Consider the following 27,144-nt stretch of genomic DNA (forward strand, 5'->3'; position numbering starts at 1 on the left):
AATTACTGGGGTTCTTAATGTGCAGTTTTATTGTCAATGACGACTGGATAAACAAAAAAAAATGTCCTTTGACCTTTACTTTTGTCAAACAGCGGCCATATGGACTTGTACTGAACACCTACAGCACGAGAGGTAACGTGGCAACGTAACAGAATGACCTATTAAACAAAGATGCGCCACTACAATACGAGGAATAAAAGAAATGAAATGAAATACAAAATACAAAAATACGGCAGTGGCCTCTGTCTGTGCAGAACAAAATACAAAGAACTAAATCACACAAGGCTCCTTTAAAAAAAATGTGGAAGGGTTACATACATGTTTATAAACACTTACATTCCACAGAAATCTCAGCTCACTTGCAATACTGGAGCACACAGATGATCTCGCAGCTTATCCCTTGCATGGAGAAAATGGCCGCTCCACGCTGCACATACAGGTCCTTTGCATCATACATTTAAGAAATACATCATCTTGTTAAAATACTGACGTTTTGCCACTGCACTACAATTATAACAATATGTTTCAATGAGTTATGTGCATATTTAACAATTCCTTACCAACAATTTAACTCCTTCACAACATTCCCGTTCCACATCCACAACAAAAAGAAAAGTAAACAGGAAGTCCCAAGATGCATTTCTTGTTAAGTTTTTTTTTGGAAAACTGCAGTTAACCCTTAAGCACTGCCCCCCCCCCCCCCCCCCCCAGTGACCACAATATGCAACTACACAAACCTATAAAATTAACAGCTTCAAGTGCACACAACATGCAGATAACCAAAGAAATAGCACCAGCAATAACATTAAATTACCCAATAACATTCTTGTCTTACCATACATGGAAACAAAGAAACAACATTTTAAGACCCCTTTTTGAACCTTAAATGGATATTTGGTTAACTGAAATGGAAAATATTATTATTAATTTACCACTCGGCTATACTTAATTCTCATATTTTCTCCTATTTCCACCCCTAAAATTTTCAACGTTTCTGGTTTTTTCTTGCAATCCCCATTTTCTTTAATCTCCCACCACTTAAAGTAAATCACCTCACTCTTCTCTTTATTAATTTTCATCCCTGAGGCTTTTGTAAAAGCTTCACAAACTGCCAAACTTACTTCAATCGACTTATTGTCTGTAAGCAGCAGAGTTATATCGTCCATATACATGGAGAATTTTATTTCCAACCCTCCGCTACCCGGTGGGATCAGCCCCTTAATTAGATCATTAGCTCTTAGTGCGCATGCCAGTGGCTCCATCACCAATATAAACAAAATAGGGGACAAGGGACATCCCTGTCTTACTCCAGATTTCACTGGGACCGTAGCGGTCTGTACCCCATTCACAACGACAACACTACTACATCCAGTATATAACACCTGGGTCCATCTCCTAAACCCTTCCCCAAATCCTAAACTATCAAGAACTTTCATCAGAAAGGCGTGACTGACGTTGTCAAAGGCCTTTTCTAGATCCAGACCTAACATACAAAGGGGGATGTTCCACTCTAAACTATAGAGGTAACTGTCCCTTATAATCGCTAGACTATCTGTCATTTTACGACCTTGTATCCCACATGTTTGTTCCGTTCCAACTAACTTAGATACTACTGTTTGTAGACGGAAAAAAAGGGCTTTAGATAAAATCTTAATATCTACCCCTAACAATGTCAGTGGTCTCCAGTTTCTCAAATTTTTTTTGGTACCCTTTTTCCATAGTAGGGAAATCACTCCAGTATTCATGGGCGTTGGCCATACGCCTTTATCCCACGCTTCTTTATAAACCTTACACAACGAGGGGCTAAGTTGTTCCCAAAAGGCCTGGTAGTAGTTGGGGGGGCACTTCAACTTGTTCCCCACCCCAGCTGAAGGTCGTTTGGTCCTCAACTTCTTCTTGCTGGAACTCGTTGACTTGATTGTTAATTACCTCTTCAACAGCTGGCAGACTTCCTCCAATTAAGACTGGCATCTCCTCAATTAGTTGTTAATGAGGTTTTTTCACTTTATTTGCGTAGGATTGGGGGCATGCCCTAAAAGTATGTCCATCACCCCCACAAAGGTTACATTTCCGCGGAACAGGACATTCAATTGTAGTGTGCTCTTCACTTTTACAGTTTTTGCAGACTACATTCTCACACTCTGCAGGTAAATGGTCATTACCGCCACATTTGCGGCATGTCTTCGGTTGCCCCGGGTAGAAAACATATCCTCTGATTGCTACCAATTGGATAATTGGGGGCAGGTGGATCAAATCACCCGAGGTCTCATCTCTCTGCAGCTGGACGTAGAAACGATATGCTCCAGTTGTAATCCCGTCTTCATCTTTTAACTCCAAACCTCTCTTCACCATACATTTGAAAGACAACCAGGTCTTAATGTCTTCCATTCTCACGTATTCAGAGTGAATAATCACTGTCACAGCTTTGGTCTCTCTACCGGATAACGGTGTCATTTTGATGTTCTCCACCTTGGTGATCATGGTATCTCCCCTGCCAGGTAAGTATCATGGATCTTTGCTTTTGGACACAAGAGTGAGGGGAGAGTGCGAACGCAGTCCCCCACTACCACAAATTATGCAGTTGAGATTCCTGCATTTGGGGAATTCACAGGGGTCAGCACAACCGCAGTGCAATGGTTGAGCCTCGCCCTGGGTGAACCACCTTCGTGATCATGGTATCTCCCCTGCCAGGTAAGTATGAGTTGCCAGCGTGGGAGACAGGGGTCCCCTTTCCACATCCAGCACTCTGGCTGATGGTGCCTAACACACATTTTGTGCCAGTTTAAAGGGCACACCGAGAGAAGAGCAGACACATCGGCTGTATCCCAATTCAGGGTCTGCAGCCTTAAAGTACGCAGCCTCAACGATCCTCAAGGGCCGCGTACTTAAAGACCGCTAAGGCCGGAAGTGCGAGGCTTGTGAAATGTGACGGTCTAGCCTCCGTTGCGATGCCCAGGTTGCCTAGCAACCATGATACTAACAGCTGGAAACGCTACATACAGCATTGTTTGAAGGAATTGAAGGAGAAAATCTTTTGTTCATTTGCTTGTTTGTTTCTACATGAGCTTTGATCATTCTCTGTAAGATTAAGGTCAGCTATTGAACGGCGTATTTTTTTTTAAAGTAAAGGCTTTAAAACCAAGTTAGTACAAACGTCACTAATGTCACATAACTTTGCCGACATGTGGCCAACAGTAATGTTTTCATGTTCTTCGTTATTAAACATTTGCACATAAATAAGTGACATAATATTCAGTACTTACTTAAAGTTTACTCTTCGGCTGCCCCTCGTCCGCCGTTTTTTTTCGGCAAAATTATCCACACCCACTGCGGCGCTATGCATTCTGGGATATGTTGGGCCGCGAAGTCTACACCGCCACGTCCTTAAAATTCAGGGAAATGAAGGACGCATTTGAGGGCCGCATTTCGAGCAGCCTTCGAATTGGGACAGCCTTTGTCGCCTCACGGTGAAGTAATCGGCCTTAAAATGCGGCCTTTAAGGCTGCAGACCCTGAATTGGGATACAGCCATGGATCTTTGCTTTTGAACACAAGAGTGAGGGGAGAGCGCGAACGCAGTCCCCCACTACCACAAATTATGCAGTTGAGATTCCCGCATTTGGGGAATTCACAGGGGTCAGCACAACCGCAGTGCAATGGCTGAGCCTCGCCCTGGGTGAACCACCTTCGTGATCATGGTATCTCCCCTGCCAGGTAAGTATGAGTTGCCAGCGTGGGAGACAGGGGTCCCCTTTCCACATCCAGCACTCTGGCTGATGGTGCCTAACACACATTTTGTGCCAGTTTAAAGGGCACACCGAGAGAAGAGCAGACACATCGGCTGTATCCCAATTCAGGGTCTGCAGCCTTAAAGTACGCAGCCTCAACGATCCTCAAGGGCCGCGTACTTAAAGACCGCTAAGGCCGGAAGTGCGAGGCTTGTGAAATGTGACGGTCTAGCCTCCGTTGCGATGCCCAGGTTGCCTAGCAACCATGATACTAACAGCTGGAAACGCTACATACAGCATTGTTTGAAGGAATTGAAGGAGAAAATCTTTTGTTCATTTGTTTGTTTGTTTCTACATGAGCTTTGATCATTCTCTGTAAGATTAAGGTCAGCTATTGAACGGCGTATTTTTTTTTAAAGTAAAGGCTTTAAAACCAAGTTAGTACAAACGTCACTAATGTCACATAACTTTGCCGACATGTGGCCAACAGTAATGTTTTCATGTTCTTCGTTATTAAACATTTGCACATAAATAAGTGACATAATATTCAGTACTTACTTAAAGTTTACTCTTCGGCTGCCCCTCGTCCGCCGTTTTTTTTCGGCAAAATTATCCACACCCACTGCGGCGCTATGCATTCTGGGATATGTTGGGCCGCGAAGTCTACACCGCCACGTCCTTAAAATTCAGGGAAATGAAGGACGCATTTGAGGGCCGCATTTCGAGCAGCCTTCGAATTGGGACAGCCTTTGTCGCCTCACGGTGAAGTAATCGGCCTTAAAATGCGGCCTTTAAGGCTGCAGACCCTGAATTGGGATACAGCCATGGATCTTTGCTTTTGAACACAAGAGTGAGGGGAGAGCGCGAACGCAGTCCCCCACTACCACAAATTATGCAGTTGAGATTCCCGCATTTGGGGAATTCACAGGGGTCAGCACAACCGCAGTGCAATGGTTGAGCCTCGCCCTGGGTGAACCACCTTTGTGATCATGGTATCTCCCCTGCCAGGTAAGTATGAGTTGCCAGCGTGGGAGACAGGGGTCCCCTTTCCACATCCAGCACTCTGGCTGATGGTGCCTAACACACATTTTGTGCCAGTTTAAAGGGCACACCGAGAGAAGAGCAGACACATCGGCTGTATCCCAATTCAGGGTCTGCAGCCTTAAAGTACGCAGCCTCAACGATCCTCAAGGGCCGCGTACTTAAAGACCGCTAAGGCCGGAAGTGCGAGGCTTGTGAAATGTGACGGTCTAGCCTCCGTTGCGATGCCCAGGTTGCCTAGCAACCATGATACTAACAGCTGGAAACGCTACATACAGCATTGTTTGAAGGAATTGAAGGAGAAAATCTTTTGTTCATTTGTTTGTTTGTTTCTACATGAGCTTTGATCATTCTCTGTAAGATTAAGGTCAGCTATTGAACGGCGTATTTTTTTTTAAAGTAAAGGCTTTAAAACCAAGTTAGTACAAACGTCACTAATGTCACATAACTTTGCCGACATGTGGCCAACAGTAATGTTTTCATGTTCTTCGTTATTAAACATTTGCACATAAATAAGTGACATAATATTCAGTACTTACTTAAAGTTTACTCTTCGGCTGCCCCTCGTCCGCCGTTTTTTTTCGGCAAAATTATCCACACCCACTGCGGCGCTATGCATTCTGGGATATGTTGGGCCGCGAAGTCTACACCGCCACGTCCTTAAAATTCAGGGAAATGAAGGACGCATTTGAGGGCCGCATTTCGAGCAGCCTTCGAATTGGGACAGCCTTTGTCGCCTCACGGTGAAGTAATCGGCCTTAAAATGCGGCCTTTAAGGCTGCAGACCCTGAATTGGGATACAGCCATGGATCTTTGCTTTTGAACACAAGAGTGAGGGGAGAGCGCGAACGCAGTCCCCCACTACCACAAATTATGCAGTTGAGATTCCCGCATTTGGGGAATTCACAGGGGTCAGCACAACCGCAGTGCAATGGTTGAGCCTCGCCCTGGGTGAACCACCTTTGTGATCATGGTATCTCCCCTGCCAGGTAAGTATGAGTTACCAGCGTGGGAGACAGGGGTCCCCTTTCCACATCCAGCACTCTGGCTGATGGTGCCTAACACACATTTTGTGCCAGTTTAAAGGGCACACCGAGAGAAGAGCAGACACATCGGCTGTATCCCAATTCAGGGTCTGCAGCCTTAAAGTACGCAGCCTCAACGATCCTCAAGGGCCGCGTACTTAAAGACCGCTAAGGCCCGGAAGTGCGAGGCTTGTGAAATGTGACGGTCTAGCCTCCGTTGCGATGCCCAGGTTGCCTAGCAACCATGATACTAACAGCTGGAAACGCTACATACAGCATTGTTTGAAGGAATTGAAGGAGAAAATCTTTTGTTCATTTGTTTGTTTGTTTCTACATGAGCTTTGATCATTCTCTGTAAGATTAAGGTCAGCTATTGAACGGCGTATTTTTTTTTAAAGTAAAGGCTTTAAAACCAAGTTAGTACAAACGTCACTAATGTCACATAACTTTGCCGACATGTGGCCAACAGTAATGTTTTCATGTTCTTCGTTATTAAACATTTGCACATAAATAAGTGACATAATATTCAGTACTTACTTAAAGTTTACTCTTCGGCTGCCCCTCGTCCGCCGTTTTTTTTCGGCAAAATTATCCACACCCACTGCGGCGCTATGCATTCTGGGATATGTTGGGCCGCGAAGTCTACACCGCCACGTCCTTAAAATTCAGGGAAATGAAGGACGCATTTGAGGGCCGCATTTCGAGCAGCCTTCGAATTGGGACAGCCTTTGTCGCCTCACGGTGAAGTAATCGGCCTTAAAATGCGGCCTTTAAGGCTGCAGACCCTGAATTGGGATACAGCCATGGATCTTTGCTTTTGAACACAAGAGTGAGGGGAGAGCGCGAACGCAGTCCCCCACTACCACAAATTATGCAGTTGAGATTCCCGCATTTGGGGAATTCACAGGGGTCAGCACAACCGCAGTGCAATGGTTGAGCCTCGCCCTGGGTGAACCAATTTCAATTTTCAATTTTCAAAGAGTTTTATTGTTCATAATCAAAATTACATCTGTTCATTCATAAGGAAATAAAAACAAATAAACGGCCAAAACTCTGAAATCAAAACCCAAGATGGGGAAACCCACAAGGGGGAAAAAAAAACAAACACAAAGGTCGAGTAAACAAACACACAATACTCTCACCTTATCCTACATACAAATATTCAAATACTTCCTTGGTACTTTCCACAGCTTTCTTTTGTCTTCTTCATTATTTCCAAGTGAGATTCTCATAATATAATCCTTTAACAAACAAACCATACTATTGATTACAACTCTTTCAGATATTTCATATTTTTTAAATACACAGATGTTTCTCGCTCTCCACAGAGCATCTTTAACACAATTCACCATTATCCACCAACACATTTCCCTTTTTTCCCCGGTTTTTTCCAAATTCCCATACATTATAAGTTCATATGTCAACTCTTCTTTACTTAAATCTTTCAACCACTGTCTTAGTAGGCCCCACACTTTTTGTGCAAAAAAACATTCCCAAAATAAATGTTTAACCGTTTCATCACCCCCACACCTCTTTCTTGGACATTGGGCACTCCTCGTGCACTCCCTTTTTTTCAAAAAGGCTCTTGTCGGCAAACATTCTTGAACGGCTTGCCACGCTAAGTCTTTATGGGGATTTAGCAGGCATTTGTTATTTACATTACCCCAAGCCATTTTAGTATGAGTTTCACGCAATTTTCCTATCGGTGACATGCTACCTATTGGAAACAATGTCTCCTCTATAGTTGCGCGCGTTATCTCCTGAAGGGTTATCCTAGTCTGGAGGCGTTTCAGCAAACTAAACACTACCTTGTAGATTACAGGATATTGTTCAGAAAAGGGCACGTTAAGGGGGGGGCGCACACCCCACGCCTGCAAAACTTTCCGACCCACCCAAAACCTAGTAAAGTATGGCCAAAGTTTATCTTTAGGATCACTAAAACATGCCTTAAGAATTGGGGTGATAAACATCGCATTGCACTTGGACTCTAATTCTGGTACTGCTCTCCCCCCTTTCCCTACTGGTTTGTACATAACTTCCCTCTTTGCTCTCTCATGTTGACCTCCCCAAAGGAAATGAAACATCGCCTTCCTCAATGAAGTTAATATTTCATAAGGGATTGGCAACGTCGTTGCCAAAAATGCTATAGAAGCTATTACTTCAGCTTTTATTACCAGAACCTTACCTATAAAGGAGAGTTCCCTATCTTTCCAGTTCAACAGTTTCCCTTGTATTTTTTGTAATTTTGAATTCCAATTCTTAATTCTCATATTTTCTCCTATTTCCACCCCTAAAATTTTCAACGTTTCTGATTTTTCTTGCAATCCCATTTTTTCTTTAATCTCACGCCACTTAAAGTAAATCACCTCACTCTTCTCTTTGTTAATTTTCATCCCTGAGGCTTTGGTAAAAGCTTCACAAACTGCCAAACTTGCCTCGATCGACTTATTATCTGTAAGCAGCAGAGTTATATCATCCATATACATGGAGAATTTTATTTCCAACCCTCCGCTACCTGGCGGGATCAGCCCCTTAATTAGCTCATTAGCTCTTAGTGCACATGCCAGTGGCTCCATCACCAATATAAACAAAATAGGGGACAAAGGACATCCCTGTCTTACTCCTGATTTCACTGGGACCGTAGCAGTCTGTACCCCATTCACAACAACAACACTACTACATCCAGTATATAACACCTGGACCCATCTCCTAAAACCTTCCCCAAAACCTAAACTATCAAGCACTTTCATCAGAAAGGCGTGACTGACATTGTCAAAGGCCTTTTCTAAATCCAGACCTAACATACAAAGGGGGATGTTCCGCTCTAAACTATAGAGGTAACTGTCCCTTATAATCGCTAGACTATCTGTCATTTTACGTCCTTGTATCCCACATGTTTGTTCCGTTCCAACTAACTTAGATACTACTGTCTGAAGACGGAAAAAAAGGGCTTTAGATAAAATCTTAATGTCTACCCCTAACAATGTCAGTGGTCTCCAGTTTCTCAAGTTTTTTTTAGTACCCTTTTTCCATAGTAGGGAAATCACTCCAGTATTCATGGACGTTGACCATATGCCTTTATCCCACGCTTCTTTGTAAACCTTACACAACGAGGGGCTAAGTTGTTCCCAAAAGGCCTGGTAGTATTCCTTAGGTAAGCCGTCCATACCTGGTGACTTATTATCTTGCATACTTTCCATGGCTCTTGTGATTTCCTCTAATGTTATACTTTCGTCTAAAATTATACTATCTTCTGGGTCTAATTTTTTTGTTAACTTAGAGATAAAGGATTCTACAGTCTCCTCATCCATATTTTGTTCTTTGTACAAATTGGTGTAAAAGGAATGTACTACCTTTAAAATTTCTTGAGTGCTTTTCACTTCTTTTCCTTCTTCATTTATAAGGGTGTCAACTGCAGGCTTAGCTTTATACAATTTTTTAAAGAAATATCTCGTGCATTTTTCATTTTCTTCCGCATGTTTTACTCTACTCCTTATTAATACTCCCTTGCTTTTCTCATTTAAAGAAACCATCATTTCTTTTTTCAGGTTCGTAATCTCTTCGCTAACATCAAAGCCCAAATTCAAAAGGTTATAGAACCTTTGTAATTTTGCTTGCTTTCTCAATAACCATTGTCGCCTTCTCTTTGCCTGCCTTTTCCCTTCAAGACTAAAAAATACTTGGGTCCTAATCTTTATACTCTCCCACCATTCCCCTACCGATTCATATAGTGGTTGTAGGGAGACCCATTGCTGTAATTTTAATTTATACCTTCCCGTCACTTTGCCGTCTTTCAAAAGATTCAAGTTTAGTTTCCATGGTCCTGGGGCCGACTGAAAAGAAGATTGAATCCTAAATCCACACATTACCTTATGGTGATCAGAAAAGGGTACTGGTTCCACTTTACATGATAGGGGTATTAAGCTTTCACTGGCAAACAGAAAGTCAATCCGTGAAAAGGACTTATTATTAGACCAGGTGTATCCAGGGTCTGACGGGTTAAGAACTCTGAACACGTCTTTTAATTTACTGTCTTTAATTAGGTTGTCTAAAGCACAAGTACTTGAATCTTTCTTCACTGTTGGGGCCGCGCCCTGGATTCCACTTATTTCCGGTGTACAGTTAAAGTCCCCACCCATTATTACCTGTCTTCTATTACAAAGAAATGGTTGTAACAGTTGAAATAAGGCTGCCCGTTCTTTCGAATCTGTGTGTCCATAGACGTTAATAATCCTGATTTTACTCCCGTTTTTTTCTACATCCATACATAAAGCTCTTCCGTCCACCACAACCTCCACTTTTTCTATCTTAACTGTTTTATTGTTGATCAAAATACCTATACCAGACATCCGATTTTGATTATCCCCTGACCAAACAGATTGGCCATATGTCCATCGATTTGTGAACTTCGTGTAATTGTCCATAAAGGGAAGGGCACATTCTTGAAGAAGACAAATGTCCCCACCTATTTCGTGTAATACGTTAAAGACAGATTGACACTTCACTGCATCGTTCAACCCCCTTGTGTTGATTGTCGATACATAGAAGGAGTTTATGTTTGTACTAAATAGGTGGAATCTTTAACTCTCTGGCTTTATTAATAAAGTCTCTTACTATGTTTTTATCTTCTTCTTTTTCTTTTTCCGTGGGAGCCATGCCGTAAAGGGGGCGCTCGCGTCCTTACCTTCCTGTTGACTTTCGTGAACAACTCCCTGAGTAGATATCAGTCTTTGTTCTTCCAGTACGGGTATTGACGGGGAGTCTATTTGGTCCCGACTTTCTGATTCCAAAATCCCTGTAGACGATTCTGTTGAAGTGTTTATCTGTCGTTTTTGTGATGTCGGTGCTACACTTATATTTACTTGTGGTAGCAATTCAGAAAAAATAGTTATGTTATCTTCAATGTCACAAGGTGGTAATGAAAAACCTTCTTCTTCCAAAGTGATAGTTTTGTTTGATTGTAACGTTGAAATCTCAGAAAACATGTAGTCAAGCATGTCTCTGCACTCTTGGGATGTCGATGGCTGTGAAGTGATATGGGTACCCGAAGGCACGGTCATCTCCTCCTGGATCTCGTCCTGTATCTTAGGCTCCGTATCTATTTGAGATACTTTCTTCTCCTCCGTCGCTACGTCCTCACTGGTGATCACTTGGGAGGAGCGGGGGGGCACTTCAGCTTGTTCCCCACCCCAGCTGAAGGTCGTTTGGTCCTCAACTTCTTCTTGCTGGAACTCGTTGACTTGATTGTTAATTACCTCTTCAACAACTGGCAGACCTCCTCCAATTAAGACTGGCATCTCCTCAATTAATTGTTGATGAGGTTTTTTCACTTTATTTGCGTAGGATTGGGGGCATGCCCTAAAGGTATGTCCGTCACCCCCACAAAGATTACATTTCCGCGGTACAGGACATTCAATTGTAGTGTGCTCTTCACTTTTACAGTTTTTGCAGACTACATTCTCACACTCTGCGGCTAGATGGTCATTACCACCGCATTTGCGGCATGTCTTTGGTTGCCCCGGGTAGAAAACATATCCTCTAATTGCTCCCAATTGGATAATTGGGGGCAGGTGGATCAAATCACCCGAGGTCTCATCTCTCTGCAGGTGGACGTAGAAACGATATGCACCTGTTCTAATTCCGTCTTCATCTTTTAAGTCCAAACCTCTCTTCACCACACATTTGAAAGACAACCAGGTCTTAATGTCTTCCATTCTCACGTATTCAGAGTGCATAATCACTGTCACCGCTTTAGTCTCTCTACCGGATAACGGTGTCATTTTGATGTTCTCCAGCTGAGGTCTAGTTTGTTTGAGTCTGTTAAATTTACTCAAACATGATTCGTAGAAGGTACTGGTGGCGAAAATCACCTCGTAACTTTTCTTTCCCGGCAGGCCAAAGATGTAGTCGATCTGCATTGGCGAGTATCCCAACTCTTTCTGGATAACAATCCTGCTGAACTGTAGTCGGTCCATTTCGCAATTCTCTTGCATCTCAAAACGCACAGCATTCCTCCTGGAACCTGCCATGTTAGCAGTCATTGTCGCCATGGTGGGTCTGGGTGAACCACCTTCGTGATCATGGTATCTCCCCTGCCAGGTAAGTATGAGTTGCCAGCGTGGGAGACAGGGGTCCCCTTTCCACATCCAGCACTCTGGCTGATGGTGCCTAACACACATTTTGTGCCAGTTCAAAGGGCACACCGAGAGAAGAGCAGACACATCGGCTGTATCCCAATTCAGGGTCTGCAGCCTTAAAGTACGCAGCCTCAACGATCCTCAAGGGCCGCGTACTTAAAGACCGCTAAGGCCGGAAGTGCGAGGCTTGTGAAATGTGACGGTCTAGCCTCCGTTGCGATGCCCAGGTTGCCTAGCAACCATGATACTAACAGCTGGAAACGCTACATACAGCATTGTTTGAAGGAATTGAAGGAGAAAATCTTTTGTTCATTTGTTTGTTTGTTTCTACATGAGCTTTGATCATTCTCTGTAAGATTAAGGTCAGCTATTGAACGGCGTATTTTTTTTTAAAGTAAAGGCTTTAAAACCAAGTTAGTACAAACGTCACTAATGTCACATAACTTTGCCGACATGTGGCCAACAGTAATGTTTTCATGTTCTTCGTTATTAAACATTTGCACATAAATAAGTGACATAATATTCAGTACTTACTTAAAGTTTACTCTTCGGCTGCCCCTCGTCCGCCGTTTTTTTTCGGCAAAATTATCCACACCCACTGCGGCGCTATGCATTCTGGGATATGTTGGGCCGCGAAGTCTACACCGCCACGTCCTTAAAATTCAGGGAAATGAAGGACGCATTTGAGGGCCGCATTTCGAGCAGCCTTCGAATTGGGACAGCCTTTGTCGCCTCACGGTGAAGTAATCGGCCTTAAAATGCGGCCTTTAAGGCTGCAGACCCTGAATTGGGATACAGCCATGGATCTTTGCTTTTGAACACAAGAGTGAGGGGAGAGCGCGAACGCAGTCCCCCACTACCACAAATTATGCAGTTGAGATTCCCGCATTTGGGGAATTCACAGGGGTCAGCACAACCGCAGTGCAATGGTTGAGCCTCGCCCTGGGTGAACCACCTTTGTGATCATGGTATCTCCCCTGCCAGGTAAGTATGAGTTACCAGCGTGGGAGACAGGGGTCCCCTTTCCACATCCAGCACTCTGGCTGATGGTGCCTAACACACATTTTGTGCCAGTTTAAAGGGCACACCGAGAGAAGAGCAGACACATCGGCTGTATCCCAATTCAGGGTCTGCAGCCTTAAAGTACGCAGCCTCAACGATCCTCAAGGGCCGCGTACTTAAAGACCGCTAAGGCCCGGAAGTGCGAGGCTTGTGAAATGTGACGGTCTAGCCTCCGTTGCGATGCCCAGGTTGCCTAGCAACCATGATACTAACAGCTGGAAACGCTACATACAGCATTGTTTGAAGGAATTGAAGGAGAAAATCTTTTGTTCATTTGTTTGTTTGTTTCTACATGAGCTTTGATCATTCTCTGTAAGATTAAGGTCAGCTATTGAACGGCGTATTTTTTTTTAAAGTAAAGGCTTTAAAACCAAGTTAGTACAAACGTCACTAATGTCACATAACTTTGCCGACATGTGGCCAACAGTAATGTTTTCATGTTCTTCGTTATTAAACATTTGCACATAAATAAGTGACATAATATTCAGTACTTACTTAAAGTTTACTCTTCGGCTGCCCCTCGTCCGCCGTTTTTTTTCGGCAAAATTATCCACACCCACTGCGGCGCTATGCATTCTGGGATATGTTGGGCCGCGAAGTCTACACCGCCACGTCCTTAAAATTCAGGGAAATGAAGGACGCATTTGAGGGCCGCATTTCGAGCAGCCTTCGAATTGGGACAGCCTTTGTCGCCTCACGGTGAAGTAATCGGCCTTAAAATGCGGCCTTTAAGGCTGCATACCCTGAATTGGGATACAGCCATGGATCTTTGCTTTTGAACACAAGAGTGAGGGGAGAGCGCGAACGCAGTCCCCCACTACCACAAATTATGCAGTTGAGATTCCCGCATTTGGGGAATTCACAGGGGTCAGCACAACCGCAGTGCAATGGCTGAGCCTCGCCCTGGGTGAACCACCTTCGTGATCATGGTATCTCCCCTGCCAGGTAAGTATGAGTTGCCAGCGTGGGAGACAGGGGTCCCCTTTCCACATCCAGCACTCTGGCTGATGGTGCCTAACACACATTTTGTGCCAGTTCAAAGGGCACACCGAGAGAAGAGCAGACACATCGGCTGTATCCCAATTCAGGGTCTGCAGCCTTAAAGTACGCAGCCTCAACGATCCTCAAGGGCCGCGTACTTAAAGACCGCTAAGGCCGGAAGTGCGAGGCTTGTGAAATGTGACGGTCTAGCCTCCGTTGCGATGCCCAGGTTGCCTAGCAACTATGATACTAACAGCTGGAAACGCTACATACAGCATTGTTTGAAGGAATTGAAGGAGAAAATCTTTTGTTCATTTGTTTGTTTGTTTCTACATGAGCTTTGATCATTCTCTGTAAGATTAAGGTCAGCTATTGAACGGCGTATTTTTTTTTAAAGTAAAGGCTTTAAAACCAAGTTAGTACAAACGTCACTAATGTCACATAACTTTGCCGACATGTGGCCAACAGTAATGTTTTCATGTTCTTCGTTATTAAACATTTGCACATAAATAAGTGACATAATATTCAGTACTTACTTAAAGTTTACTCTTCGGCTGCCCCTCGTCCGCCGTTTTTTTTCGGCAAAATTATCCACACCCACTGCGGCGCTATGCATTCTGGGATATGTTGGGCCGCGAAGTCTACACCGCCACGTCCTTAAAATTCAGGGAAATGAAGGACGCATTTGAGGGCCGCATTTCGAGCAGCCTTCGAATTGGGACAGCCTTTGTCGCCTCACGGTGAAGTAATCGGCCTTAAAATGCGGCCTTTAAGGCTGCATACCCTGAATTGGGATACAGCCATGGATCTTTGCTTTTGAACACAAGAGTGAGGGGAGAGCGCGAACGCAGTCCCCCACTACCACAAATTATGCAGTTGAGATTCCCGCATTTGGGGAATTCACAGGGGTCAGCACAACCGCAGTGCAATGGCTGAGCCTCGCCCTGGGTGAACCACCTTCGTGATCATGGTATCTCCCCTGCCAGGTAAGTATGAGTTGCCAGCGTGGGAGACAGGGGTCCCCTTTCCACATCCAGCACTCTGGCTGATGGTGCCTAACACACATTTTGTGCCAGTTTAAAGGGCACACCGAGAGAAGAGCAGACACATCGGCTGTATCCCAATTCAGGGTCTGCAGCCTTAAAGTACGCAGCCTCAACGATCCTCAAGGGCCGCGTACTTAAAGACCGCTAAGGCCGGAAGTGCGAGGCTTGTGAAATGTGACGGTCTAGCCTCCGTTGCGATGCCCAGGTTGCCTAGCAACCATGATACTAACAGCTGGAAACGCTACATACAGCATTGTTTGAAGGAATTGAAGGAGAAAATCTTTTGTTCATTTGTTTGTTTGTTTCTACATGAGCTTTGATCATTCTCTGTAAGATTAAGGTCAGCTATTGAACGGCGTATTTTTTTTTAAAGTAAAGGCTTTAAAACCAAGTTAGTACAAACGTCACTAATGTCACATAACTTTGCCGACATGTGGCCAACAGTAATGTTTTCATGTTCTTCGTTATTAAACATTTGCACATAAATAAGTGACATAATATTCAGTACTTACTTAAAGTTTACTCTTCGGCTGCCCCTCGTCCGCCGTTTTTTTTCGGCAAAATTATCCACACCCACTGCGGCGCTATGCATTCTGGGATATGTTGGGCCGCGAAGTCTACACCGCCACGTCCTTAAAATTCAGGGAAATGAAGGACGCATTTGAGGGCCGCATTTCGAGCAGCCTTCGAATTGGGACAGCCTTTGTCGCCTCACGGTGAAGTAATCGGCCTTAAAATGCGGCCTTTAAGGCTGCAGACCCTGAATTGGGATACAGCCATGGATCTTTGCTTTTGAACACAAGAGTGAGGGGAGAGCGCGAACGCAGTCCCCCACTACCACAAATTATGCAGTTGAGATTCCCGCATTTGGGGAATTCACAGGGGTCAGCACAACCGCAGTGCAATGGTTGAGCCTCGCCCTGGGTGAACCACCTTTGTGATCATGGTATCTCCCCTGCCAGGTAAGTATGAGTTGCCAGCGTGGGAGACAGGGGTCCCCTTTCCACATCCAGCACTCTGGCTGATGGTGCCTAACACACATTTTGTGCCAGTTTAAAGGGCACACCGAGAGAAGAGCAGACACATCGGCTGTATCCCAATTCAGGGTCTGCAGCCTTAAAGTACGCAGCCTCAACGATCCTCAAGGGCCGCGTACTTAAAGACCGCTAAGGCCGGAAGTGCGAGGCTTGTGAAATGTGACGGTCTAGCCTCCGTTGCGATGCCCAGGTTGCCTAGCAACCATGATACTAACAGCTGGAAATGCTACATACAGCATTGTTTGAAGGAATTGAAGGAGAAAATCTTTTGTTCATTTGTTTGTTTGTTTCTACATGAGCTTTGATCATTCTCTGTAAGATTAAGGTCAGCTATTGAACGGCGTATTTTTTTTTAAAGTAAAGGCTTTAAAACCAAGTTAGTACAAACGTCACTAATGTCACATAACTTTGCCGACATGTGGCCAACAGTAATGTTTTCATGTTCTTCGTTATTAAACATTTGCACATAAATAAGTGACATAATATTCAGTACTTACTTAAAGTTTACTCTTCGGCTGCCCCTCGTCCGCCGTTTTTTTTCGGCAAAATTATCCACACCCACTGCGGCGCTATGCATTCTGGGATATGTTGGGCCGCGAAGTCTACACCGCCACGTCCTTAAAATTCAGGGAAATGAAGGACGCATTTGAGGGCCGCATTTCGAGCAGCCTTCGAATTGGGACAGCCTTTGTCGCCTCACGGTGAAGTAATCGGCCTTAAAATGCGGCCTTTAAGGCTGCAGACCCTGAATTGGGATACAGCCATGGATCTTTGCTTTTGAACACAAGAGTGAGGGGAGAGCGCGAACGCAGTCCCCCACTACCACAAATTATGCAGTTGAGATTCCCGCATTTGGGGAATTCACAGGGGTCAGCACAACCGCAGTGCAATGGTTGAGCCTCGCCCTGGGTGAACCACCTTTGTGATCATGGTATCTCCCCTGCCAGGTAAGTATGAGTTACCAGCGAGGGAGACAGGGGTCCCCTTTCCACATCCAGCACTCTGGCTGATGGTGCCTAACACACATTTTGTGCCAGTTTAAAGGGCACACCGAGAGAAGAGCAGACACATCGGCTGTATCCCAATTCAGGGTCTGCAGCCTTAAAGTACGCAGCCTCAACGATCCTCAAGGGCCGCGTACTTAAAGACCGCTAAGGCCCGGAAGTGCGAGGCTTGTGAAATGTGACGGTCTAGCCTCCGTTGCGATGCCCAGGTTGCCTAGCAACCATGATACTAACAGCTGGAAACGCTACATACAGCATTGTTTGAAGGAATTGAAGGAGAAAATCTTTTGTTCATTTGTTTGTTTGTTTCTACATGAGCTTTGATCATTCTCTGTAAGATTAAGGTCAGCTATTGAACGGCGTATTTTTTTTTAAAGTAAAGGCTTTAAAACCAAGTTAGTACAAACGTCACTAATGTCACATAACTTTGCCGACATGTGGCCAACAGTAATGTTTTCATGTTCTTCGTTATTAAACATTTGCACATAAATAAGTGACATAATATTCAGTACTTACTTAAAGTTTACTCTTCGGCTGCCCCTCGTCCGCCGTTTTTTTTCGGCAAAATTATCCACACCCACTGCGGCGCTATGCATTCTGGGATATGTTGGGCCGCGAAGTCTACACCGCCACGTCCTTAAAATTCAGGGAAATGAAGGACGCATTTGAGGGCCGCATTTCGAGCAGCCTTCGAATTGGGACAGCCTTTGTCGCCTCACGGTGAAGTAATCGGCCTTAAAATGCGGCCTTTAAGGCTGCAGACCCTGAATTGGGATACAGCCATGGATCTTTGCTTTTGAACACAAGAGTGAGGGGAGAGCGCGAACGCAGTCCCCCACTACCACAAATTATGCAGTTGAGATTCCCGCATTTGGGGAATTCACAGGGGTCAGCACAACCGCAGTGCAATGGTTGAGCCTCGCCCTGGGTGAACCACCTTTGTGATCATGGTATCTCCCCTGCCAGGTAAGTATGAGTTACCAGCGTGGGAGACAGGGGTCCCCTTTCCACATCCAGCACTCTGGCTGATGGTGCCTAACACACATTTTGTGCCAGTTTAAAGGGCACACCGAGAGAAGAGCAGACACATCGGCTGTATCCCAATTCAGGGTCTGCAGCCTTAAAGTACGCAGCCTCAACGATCCTCAAGGGCTGCGTACTTAAAGACCGCTAAGGCCCGGAAGTGCGAGGCTTGTGAAATGTGACGGTCTAGCCTCCGTTGCGATGCCCAGGTTGCCTAGCAACCATGATACTAACAGCTGGAAACGCTACATACAGCATTGTTTGAAGGAATTGAAGGAGAAAATCTTTTGTTCATTTGTTTGTTTGTTTCTACATGAGCTTTGATCATTCTCTGTAAGATTAAGGTCAGCTATTGAACGGCGTATTTTTTTTTAAAGTAAAGGCTTTAAAACCAAGTTAGTACAAACGTCACTAATGTCACATAACTTTGCCGACATGTGGCCAACAGTAATGTTTTCATGTTCTTCGTTATTAAACATTTGCACATAAATAAGTGACATAATATTCAGTACTTACTTAAAGTTTACTCTTCGGCTGCCCCTCGTCCGCCGTTTTTTTTCGGCAAAATTATCCACACCCACTGCGGCGCTATGCATTCTGGGATATGTTGGGCCGCGAAGTCTACACCGCCACGTCCTTAAAATTCAGGGAAATGAAGGACGCATTTGAGGGCCGCATTTCGAGCAGCCTTCGAATTGGGACAGCCTTTGTCGCCTCACGGTGAAGTAATCGGCCTTAAAATGCGGCCTTTAAGGCTGCAGACCCTGAATTGGGATACAGCCATGGATCTTTGCTTTTGAACACAAGAGTGAGGGGAGAGCGCGAACGCAGTCCCCCACTACCACAAATTATGCAGTTGAGATTCCCGCATTTGGGGAATTCACAGGGGTCAGCACAACCGCAGTGCAATGGCTGAGCCTCGCCCTGGGTGAACCACCTTCGTGATCATGGTATCTCCCCTGCCAGGTAAGTATGAGTTGCCAGCGTGGGAGACAGGGGTCCCCTTTCCACATCCAGCACTCTGGCTGATGGTGCCTAACACACATTTTGTGCCAGTTCAAAGGGCACACCGAGAGAAGAGCAGACACATCGGCTGTATCCCAATTCAGGGTCTGCAGCCTTAAAGTACGCAGCCTCAACGATCCTCAAGGGCCGCGTACTTAAAGACCGCTAAGGCCGGAAGTGCGAGGCTTGTGAAATGTGACGGTCTAGCCTCCGTTGCGATGCCCAGGTTGCCTAGCAACTATGATACTAACAGCTGGAAACGCTACATACAGCATTGTTTGAAGGAATTGAAGGAGAAAATCTTTTGTTCATTTGTTTGTTTGTTTCTACATGAGCTTTGATCATTCTCTGTAAGATTAAGGTCAGCTATTGAACGGCGTATTTTTTTTTAAAGTAAAGGCTTTAAAACCAAGTTAGTACAAACGTCACTAATGTCACATAACTTTGCCGACATGTGGCCAACAGTAATGTTTTCATGTTCTTCGTTATTAAACATTTGCACATAAATAAGTGACATAATATTCAGTACTTACTTAAAGTTTACTCTTCGGCTGCCCCTCGTCCGCCGTTTTTTTTCGGCAAAATTATCCACACCCACTGCGGCGCTATGCATTCTGGGATATGTTGGGCCGCGAAGTCTACACCGCCACGTCCTTAAAATTCAGGGAAATGAAGGACGCATTTGAGGGCCGCATTTCGAGCAGCCTTCGAATTGGGACAGCCTTTGTCGCCTCACGGTGAAGTAATCGGCCTTAAAATGCGGCCTTTAAGGCTGCAGACCCTGAATTGGGATACAGCCATGGATCTTTGCTTTTGAACACAAGAGTGAGGGGAGAGCGCGAACGCAGTCCCCCACTACCAGAAATTATGCAGTTGAGATTCCCACATTTGGGGAATTCACAGGGGTCAGCACAACCGCAGTGCAATGGTTGAGCCTCGCCCTGGGTGAACCACCTTCGTGATCATGGTATCTCCCCTGCCAGGTAAGTATGAGTTACCAGCGTGGGAGACAGGGGTCCCCTTTCCACATCCAGCACTCTGGCTGATGGTGCCTAACACACATTTTGTGCCAGTTTAAAGGGCACACCGAGAGAAGAGCAGACACATCGGCTGTATCCCAATTCAGGGTCTGCAGCCTTAAAGTACGCAGCCTCAACGATCCTCAAGGGCCGCGTACTTAAAGACAGCTAAGGCCCGGAAGTGCGAGGCTTGTGAAATGTGACGGTCTAGCCTCCGTTGCGATGCCCAGGTTGCCTAGCAACCATGATACTAACAGCTGGAAACGCTACATACAGCATTGTTTGAAGGAATTGAAGGAGAAAATCTTTTGTTCATTTGTTTGTTTGTTTCTACATGAGCTTTGATCATTCTCTGTAAGATTAAGGTCAGCTATTGAACGGCGTATTTTTTTAAAGTAAAGGCTTTAAAACCAAGTTAGTACAAACGTCACTAATGTCACATAACTTTGCCGACATGTGGCCAACAGTAATGTTTTCATGTTCTTCGTTATTAAACATTTGCACATAAATAAGTGACATAATATTCAGTACTTACTTAAAGTTTACTCTTCGGCTGCCCCTCGTCCGCCGTTTTTTTTCGGCAAAATTATCCACACCCACTGCGGCGCTATGCATTCTGGGATATGTTGGGCCGCGAAGTCTACACCGCCACGTCCTTAAAATTCAGGGAAATGAAGGACGCATTTGAGGGCCGCATTTCGAGCAGCCTTCGAATTGGGACAGCCTTTGTCGCCTCACGGTGAAGTAATCGGCCTTAAAATGCGGCCTTTAAGGCTGCAGACCCTGAATTGGGATACAGCCATGGATCTTTGCTTTTGAACACAAGAGTGAGGGGAGAGCGCAAACGCAGTCCCCCACTACCACAAATTATGCAGTTGAGATTCCCGCATTTGGGGAATTCACAGGGGTCAGCACAACCGCAGTGCAATGGTTGAGCCTCGCCCTGGGTGAACCACCTTTGTGATCATGGTATCTCCCCTGCCAGGTAAGTATGAGTTGCCAGCGTGGGAGACAGGGGTCCCCTTTCCACATCCAGCACTCTGGCTGATGGTGCCTAACACACATTTTGTGCCAGTTTAAAGGGCACACCGAGAGAAGAGCAGACACATCGGCTGTATCCCAATTCAGGGTCTGCAGCCTTAAAGTACGCAGCCTCAACGATCCTCAAGGGCCGCGTACTTAAAGACCGCTAAGGCCCGGAAGTGCGAGGCTTGTGAAATGTGACGGTCTAGCCTCCGTTGCGATGCCCAGGTTGCCTAGCAACCATGATACTAACAGCTGGAAACACTACATACAGCATTGTTTGAAGGAATTGAAGGAGAAAATCTTTTGTTCATTTGTTTGTTTGTTTCTACATGAGCTTTGATCATTCTCTGTAAGATTAAGGTCAGCTATTGAACGGCGTATTTTTTTTTAAAGTAAAGGCTTTAAAACCAAGTTAGTACAAACGTCACTAATGTCACATAACTTTGCCGACATGTGGCCAACAGTAATGTTTTCATGTTCTTCGTTATTAAACATTTGCACATAAATAAGTGACATAATATTCAGTACTTACTTAAAGTTTACTCTTCGGCTGCCCCTCGTCCGCCGTTTTTTTTCGGCAAAATTATCCACACCCACTGCGGCGCTATGCATTCTGGGATATGTTGGGCCGCGAAGTCTACACCGCCACGTCCTTAAAATTCAGGGAAATGAAGGACGCATTTGAGGGCCGCATTTCGAGCAGCCTTCGAATTGGGACAGCCTTTGTCGCCTCACGGTGAAGTAATCGGCCTTAAAATGCGGCCTTTAAGGCTGCAGACCCTGAATTGGGATACAGCCATGGATCTTTGCTTTTGAACACAAGAGTGAGGGGAGAGCGCGAACGCAGTCCCCCACTACCACAAATTATGCAGTTGAGATTCCCGCATTTGGGGAATTCACAGGGGTCAGCACAACCGCAGTGCAATGGCTGAGCCTCGCCCTGGGTGAACCACCTTCGTGATCATGGTATCTCCCCTGCCAGGTAAGTATGAGTTGCCAGCGTGGGAGACAGGGGTCCCCTTTCCACATCCAGCACTCTGGCTGATGGTGCCTAACACACATTTTGTGCCAGTTCAAAGGGCACACCGAGAGAAGAGCAGACACATCGGCTGTATCCCAATTCAGGGTCTGCAGCCTTAAAGTACGCAGCCTCAACGATCCTCAAGGGCCGCGTACTTAAAGACCGCTAAGGCCGGAAGTGCGAGGCTTGTGAAATGTGACGGTCTAGCCTCCGTTGCGATGCCCAGGTTGCCTAGCAACTATGATACTAACAGCTGGAAACGCTACATACAGCATTGTTTGAAGGAATTGAAGGAGAAAATCTTTTGTTCATTTGTTTGTTTGTTTCTACATGAGCTTTGATCATTCTCTGTAAGATTAAGGTCAGCTATTGAACGGCGTATTTTTTTTTAAAGTAAAGGCTTTAAAACCAAGTTAGTACAAACGTCACTAATGTCACATAACTTTGCCGACATGTGGCCAACAGTAATGTTTTCATGTTCTTCGTTATTAAACATTTGCACATAAATAAGTGACATAATATTCAGTACTTACTTAAAGTTTACTCTTCGGCTGCCCCTCGTCCGCCGTTTTTTTTCGGCAAAATTATCCACACCCACTGCGGCGCTATGCATTCTGGGATATGTTGGGCCGCGAAGTCTACACCGCCACGTCCTTAAAATTCAGGGAAATGAAGGACGCATTTGAGGGCCGCATTTCGAGCAGCCTTCGAATTGGGACAGCCTTTGTCGCCTCACGGTGAAGTAATCGGCCTTAAAATGCGGCCTTTAAGGCTGCAGACCCTGAATTGGGATACAGCCATGGATCTTTGCTTTTGAACACAAGAGTGAGGGGAGAGCGCGAACGCAGTCCCCCACTACCAGAAATTATGCAGTTGAGATTCCCACATTTGGGGAATTCACAGGGGTCAGCACAACCGCAGTGCAATGGTTGAGCCTCGCCCTGGGTGAACCACCTTCGTGATCATGGTATCTCCCCTGCCAGGTAAGTATGAGTTGCCAGCGTGGGAGACAGGGGTCCCCTTTCCACATCCAGCACTCTGGCTGATGGTGCCTAACACACATTTTGTGCCAGTTTAAAGGGCACACCGAGAGAAGAGCAGACACATCGGCTGTATCCCAATTCAGGGTCTGCAGCCTTAAAGTACGCAGCCTCAACGATCCTCAAGGGCCGCGTACTTAAAGACCGCTAAGGCCCGGAAGTGCGAGGCTTGTGAAATGTGACGGTCTAGCCTCCGTTGCGATGCCCAGGTTGCCTAGCAACCATGATACTAACAGCTGGAAACGCTACATACAGCATTGTTTGAAGGAATTGAAGGAGAAAATCTTTTGTTCATTTGTTTGTTTGTTTCTACATGAGCTTTGATCATTCTCTGTAAGATTAAGGTCAGCTATTGAACGGCGTATTTTTTTAAAGTAAAGGCTTTAAAACCAAGTTAGTACAAACGTCACTAATGTCACATAACTTTGCCGACATGTGGCCAACAGTAATGTTTTCATGTTCTTCGTTATTAAACATTTGCACATAAATAAGTGACATAATATTCAGTACTTACTTAAAGTTTACTCTTCGGCTGCCCCTCGTCCGCCGTTTTTTTTCGGCAAAATTATCCACACCCACTGCGGCGCTATGCATTCTGGGATATGTTGGGCCGCGAAGTCTACACCGCCACGTCCTTAAAATTCAGGGAAATGAAGGACGCATTTGAGGGCCGCATTTCGAGCAGCCTTCGAATTGGGACAGCCTTTGTCGCCTCACGGTGAAGTAATCGGCCTTAAAATGCGGCCTTTAAGGCTGCAGACCCTGAATTGGGATACAGCCATGGATCTTTGCTTTTGAACACAAGAGTGAGGGGAGAGCGCGAACGCAGTCCCCCACTACCACAAATTATGCAGTTGAGATTCCCGCATTTGGGGAATTCACAGGGGTCAGCACAACCGCAGTGCAATGGTTGAGCCTCGCCCTGGGTGAACCACCTTTGTGATCATGGTATCTCCCCTGCCAGGTAAGTATGAGTTACCAGCGTGGGAGACAGGGGTCCCCTTTCCACATCCAGCACTCTGGCTGATGGTGCCTAACACACATTTTGTGCCAGTTTAAAGGGCACACCGAGAGAAGAGCAGACACATCGGCTGTATCCCAATTCAGGGTCTGCAGCCTTAAAGTACGCAGCCTCAACGATCCTCAAGGGCCGCGTACTTAAAGACCGCTAAGGCCCGGAAGTGCGAGGCTTGTGAAATGTGACGGTCTAGCCTCCGTTGCGATGCCCAGGTTGCCTAGCAACCATGATACTAACAGCTGGAAACGCTACATACAGCATTGTTTGAAGGAATTGAAGGAGAAAATCTTTTGTTCATTTGTTTGTTTGTTTCTACATGAGCTTTGATCATTCTCTGTAAGATTAAGGTCAGCTATTGAACGGCGTATTTTTTTAAAGTAAAGGCTTTAAAACCAAGTTAGTACAAACGTCACTAATGTCACATAACTTTGCCGACATGTGGCCAACAGTAATGTTTTCATGTTCTTCGTTATTAAACATTTGCACATAAATAAGTGACATAATATTCAGTACTTACTTAAAGTTTACTCTTCGGCTGCCCCTCGTCCGCCGTTTTTTTTCGGCAAAATTATCCACACCCACTGCGGCGCTATGCATTCTGGGATATGTTGGGCCGCGAAGTCTACACCGCCACGTCCTTAAAATTCAGGGAAATGAAGGACGCATTTGAGGGCCGCATTTCGAGCAGCCTTCGAATTGGGACAGCCTTTGTCGCCTCACGGTGAAGTAATCGGCCTTAAAATGCGGCCTTTAAGGCTGCAGACCCTGAATTGGGATACAGCCATGGATCTTTGCTTTTGAACACAAGAGTGAGGGGAGAGCGCAAACGCAGTCCCCCACTACCACAAATTATGCAGTTGAGATTCCCGCATTTGGGGAATTCACAGGGGTCAGCACAACCGCAGTGCAATGGTTGAGCCTCGCCCTGGGTGAACCACCTTTGTGATCATGGTATCTCCCCTGCCAGGTAAGTATGAGTTGCCAGCGTGGGAGACAGGGGTCCCCTTTCCACATCCAGCACTCTGGCTGATGGTGCCTAACACACATTTTGTGCCAGTTTAAAGGGCACACCGAGAGAAGAGCAGACACATCGGCTGTATCCCAATTCAGGGTCTGCAGCCTTAAAGTACGCAGCCTCAACGATCCTCAAGGGCCGCGTACTTAAAGACCGCTAAGGCCCGGAAGTGCGAGGCTTGTGAAATGTGACGGTCTAGCCTCCGTTGCGATGCCCAGGTTGCCTAGCAACCATGATACTAACAGCTGGAAACGCTACATACAGCATTGTTTGAAGGAATTGAAGGAGAAAATCTTTTGTTCATTTGTTTGTTTGTTTCTACATGAGCTTTGATCATTCTCTGTAAGATTAAGGTCAGCTATTGAACGGCGTATTTTTTTTTAAAGTAAAGGCTTTAAAACCAAGTTAGTACAAACGTCACTAATGTCACATAACTTTGCCGACATGTGGCCAACAGTAATGTTTTCATGTTCTTCGTTATTAAACATTTGCACATAAATAAGTGACATAATATTCAGTACTTACTTAAAGTTTACTCTTCGGCTGCCCCTCGTCCGCCGTTTTTTTTCGGCAAAATTATCCACACCCACTGCGGCGCTATGCATTCTGGGATATGTTGGGCCGCGAAGTCTACACCGCCACGTCCTTAAAATTCAGGGAAATGAAGGACGCATTTGAGGGCCGCATTTCGAGCAGCCTTCGAATTGGGACAGCCTTTGTCGCCTCACGGTGAAGTAATCGGCCTTAAAATGCGGCCTTTAAGGCTGCAGACCCTGAATTGGGATACAGCCATGGATCTTTGCTGTTGAACACAAGAGTGAGGGGAGAGCGCGAACGCAGTCCCCCACTACCACAAATTATGCAGTTGAGATTCCCGCATTTGGGGAATTCACAGGGGTCAGCACAACCGCAGTGCAATGGCTGAGCCTCGCCCTGGGTGAACCAATTTCAATTTTCCAATTTTCAAAGAGTTTTATTGTTCATAATCAAAATTACATCTGTTCATTCATAAGGAAATAAAAACAAATAAACGGCCAAAACTCTGAAATCAAAACCCAAGATGGGGAAACCCACAAGGGGGAAAAAAAAACAAACACAAAGGTCGAGTAAACAAACACACAATACTCTCACCTTATCCTACATACAAATATTCAAATACTTCCTTGGTACTTTCCACAGCTTTCTTTTGTCTTCTTCATTATTTCCAAGTGAGATTCTCATAATATAATCCTTTAACAAACAAACCATACTATTGATTACAACTCTTTCAGATATTTCATATTTTTTAAATACACAGATGTTTCTCGCTCTCCACAGAGCATCTTTAACACAATTCACCATTATCCACCAACACATTTCCCTTTTTTCCCCGGTTTTTTCCAAATTCCCATACATTATAAGTTCATATGTCAACTCTTCTTTACTTAAATCTTTCAACCACTGTCTTAGTAGGCCCCACACTTTTTGTGCAAAAAAACATTCCCAAAATAAATGTTTAACCGTTTCATCACCCCCACACCTCTTTCTTGGACATTGGGCACTCCTCGTGCACTCCCTTTTTTTCAAAAAGGCTCTTGTCGGCAAACATTCTTGAACGGCTTGCCACGCTAAGTCTTTATGGGGATTTAGCAGGCATTTGTTATTTACATTACCCCAAGCCATTTTAGTATGAGTTTCACGCAATTTTCCTATCGGTGACATGCTACCTATTGGAAACAATGTCTCCTCTATAGTTGCGCGCGTTATCTCCTGAAGGGTTATCCTAGTCTGGAGGCGTTTCAGCAAACTAAACACTACCTTGTAGATTACAGGATATTGTTCAGAAAAGGGCACGTTAAGGGGGGGGCGCACACCCCACGCCTGCAAAACTTTCCGACCCACCCAAAACCTAGTAAAGTATGGCCAAAGTTTATCTTT

At 45.2% G+C, this 27,144-nt stretch overlaps 17 non-coding genes and 2 pseudogenes across 17 annotated transcripts; all 19 read right to left on the minus strand.

Annotated features, from left to right (window-relative positions):
- Positions 1-2,535: 2,535 nt before the first annotated feature.
- LOC113011443 (U1 spliceosomal RNA) lies at positions 2,536-2,699 on the minus strand. The gene has a single exon (XR_003270550.2). It is a non-coding gene; the product is annotated as a U1 spliceosomal RNA (small nuclear RNA).
- Positions 2,700-3,557: 858 nt separating this feature from the next.
- LOC145422142 (U1 spliceosomal RNA) lies at positions 3,558-3,721 on the minus strand. The gene has a single exon (XR_013903540.1). It is a non-coding gene; the product is annotated as a U1 spliceosomal RNA (small nuclear RNA).
- Positions 3,722-4,579: 858 nt separating this feature from the next.
- Positions 4,580-4,743, minus strand: LOC113011445 (U1 spliceosomal RNA). Its single transcript, XR_003270552.1, has one exon. It is a non-coding gene; the product is annotated as a U1 spliceosomal RNA (small nuclear RNA).
- Positions 4,744-5,601: 858 nt separating this feature from the next.
- On the minus strand, positions 5,602-5,765 carry LOC113011446 (U1 spliceosomal RNA). Its single transcript, XR_003270553.1, has one exon. It is a non-coding gene; the product is annotated as a U1 spliceosomal RNA (small nuclear RNA).
- Positions 5,766-6,624: 859 nt separating this feature from the next.
- LOC145422148 (U1 spliceosomal RNA) lies at positions 6,625-6,761 on the minus strand (annotated as a pseudogene).
- A 5,997-nt stretch (positions 6,762-12,758) lies between these two features.
- LOC145422139 (U1 spliceosomal RNA) lies at positions 12,759-12,922 on the minus strand. The gene has a single exon (XR_013903537.1). It is a non-coding gene; the product is annotated as a U1 spliceosomal RNA (small nuclear RNA).
- An 859-nt stretch (positions 12,923-13,781) lies between these two features.
- On the minus strand, positions 13,782-13,945 carry LOC113011449 (U1 spliceosomal RNA). The gene has a single exon (XR_003270556.2). It is a non-coding gene; the product is annotated as a U1 spliceosomal RNA (small nuclear RNA).
- An 858-nt stretch (positions 13,946-14,803) lies between these two features.
- On the minus strand, positions 14,804-14,967 carry LOC145422143 (U1 spliceosomal RNA). The gene has a single exon (XR_013903541.1). It is a non-coding gene; the product is annotated as a U1 spliceosomal RNA (small nuclear RNA).
- Positions 14,968-15,825: 858 nt separating this feature from the next.
- Positions 15,826-15,989, minus strand: LOC145422140 (U1 spliceosomal RNA). The gene has a single exon (XR_013903538.1). It is a non-coding gene; the product is annotated as a U1 spliceosomal RNA (small nuclear RNA).
- An 858-nt stretch (positions 15,990-16,847) lies between these two features.
- On the minus strand, positions 16,848-17,011 carry LOC113011444 (U1 spliceosomal RNA). The gene has a single exon (XR_003270551.1). It is a non-coding gene; the product is annotated as a U1 spliceosomal RNA (small nuclear RNA).
- An 859-nt stretch (positions 17,012-17,870) lies between these two features.
- LOC145422141 (U1 spliceosomal RNA) lies at positions 17,871-18,034 on the minus strand. The gene has a single exon (XR_013903539.1). It is a non-coding gene; the product is annotated as a U1 spliceosomal RNA (small nuclear RNA).
- Positions 18,035-18,893: 859 nt separating this feature from the next.
- LOC145422144 (U1 spliceosomal RNA) lies at positions 18,894-19,057 on the minus strand. Its single transcript, XR_013903542.1, has one exon. It is a non-coding gene; the product is annotated as a U1 spliceosomal RNA (small nuclear RNA).
- Positions 19,058-19,915: 858 nt separating this feature from the next.
- LOC113011438 (U1 spliceosomal RNA) lies at positions 19,916-20,079 on the minus strand. Its single transcript, XR_003270546.1, has one exon. It is a non-coding gene; the product is annotated as a U1 spliceosomal RNA (small nuclear RNA).
- Positions 20,080-20,936: 857 nt separating this feature from the next.
- LOC145422146 (U1 spliceosomal RNA) lies at positions 20,937-21,100 on the minus strand. Its single transcript, XR_013903544.1, has one exon. It is a non-coding gene; the product is annotated as a U1 spliceosomal RNA (small nuclear RNA).
- An 859-nt stretch (positions 21,101-21,959) lies between these two features.
- On the minus strand, positions 21,960-22,123 carry LOC113011437 (U1 spliceosomal RNA). The gene has a single exon (XR_003270545.2). It is a non-coding gene; the product is annotated as a U1 spliceosomal RNA (small nuclear RNA).
- Positions 22,124-22,981: 858 nt separating this feature from the next.
- Positions 22,982-23,145, minus strand: LOC145422137 (U1 spliceosomal RNA). Its single transcript, XR_013903535.1, has one exon. It is a non-coding gene; the product is annotated as a U1 spliceosomal RNA (small nuclear RNA).
- Positions 23,146-24,002: 857 nt separating this feature from the next.
- Positions 24,003-24,166, minus strand: LOC113011447 (U1 spliceosomal RNA). Its single transcript, XR_003270554.1, has one exon. It is a non-coding gene; the product is annotated as a U1 spliceosomal RNA (small nuclear RNA).
- Positions 24,167-25,023: 857 nt separating this feature from the next.
- Positions 25,024-25,187, minus strand: LOC113011439 (U1 spliceosomal RNA). Its single transcript, XR_003270547.2, has one exon. It is a non-coding gene; the product is annotated as a U1 spliceosomal RNA (small nuclear RNA).
- An 859-nt stretch (positions 25,188-26,046) lies between these two features.
- On the minus strand, positions 26,047-26,191 carry LOC145422149 (U1 spliceosomal RNA; annotated as a pseudogene).
- Positions 26,192-27,144: the final 953 nt, after the last annotated feature.

This window comes from Astatotilapia calliptera, chromosome 18 (genome assembly GCF_964374335.1).
Source record: "Astatotilapia calliptera chromosome 18, fAstCal68.1, whole genome shotgun sequence".
NCBI lineage: Eukaryota > Metazoa > Chordata > Actinopteri > Cichliformes > Cichlidae > Astatotilapia > Astatotilapia calliptera.